This window comes from Elephantulus edwardii, unplaced genomic scaffold, assembly GCF_000299155.1.
Source record: "Elephantulus edwardii isolate Elephantulus edwardi_28Jun2011 unplaced genomic scaffold, EleEdw1.0 scaffold00013, whole genome shotgun sequence".
NCBI lineage: Eukaryota > Metazoa > Chordata > Mammalia > Macroscelidea > Macroscelididae > Elephantulus > Elephantulus edwardii.
The window spans coordinates 26276218-26276629 of NW_006399763.1; positions in this window are offsets into that span (position 1 = coordinate 26276218).

Here is a 412-nt window from a genome sequence, read left to right on the forward strand (position 1 = left end):
TCGGGATGGGTGTGTCAGAGGCAGTGCGGTTGGCGCAGGATAGAGCAGGGTTTAGGGCTGTTGTACATAGGGTCGCTATGAGTCGCAAGCGACTCGACAGCGCATAACAACAATACAAGTATAAAAAAAAATTAAATTGCTGCCTATCCCGTCTTCATGCTCTTACTATGTCTGAATCCTTTACTGGGGTTAATGTCAATCCATGATATTGAGAAATTTCCTCGTTTTTTTCTCAATTTCTGCATTCCTAATCACGATGTTCTTTTTCAGCAACTGGTCTCTCTGATGATAAATTCAAAACAAGCAAGCAAAAGTCTTACTATTACTAAGGAGCTTTATGGTTATTATTTCTTCTAGCACCTCTTTCTTTTTTTTTTTCTTGTAATCCACAATAAACAGTATTTCTTGATTG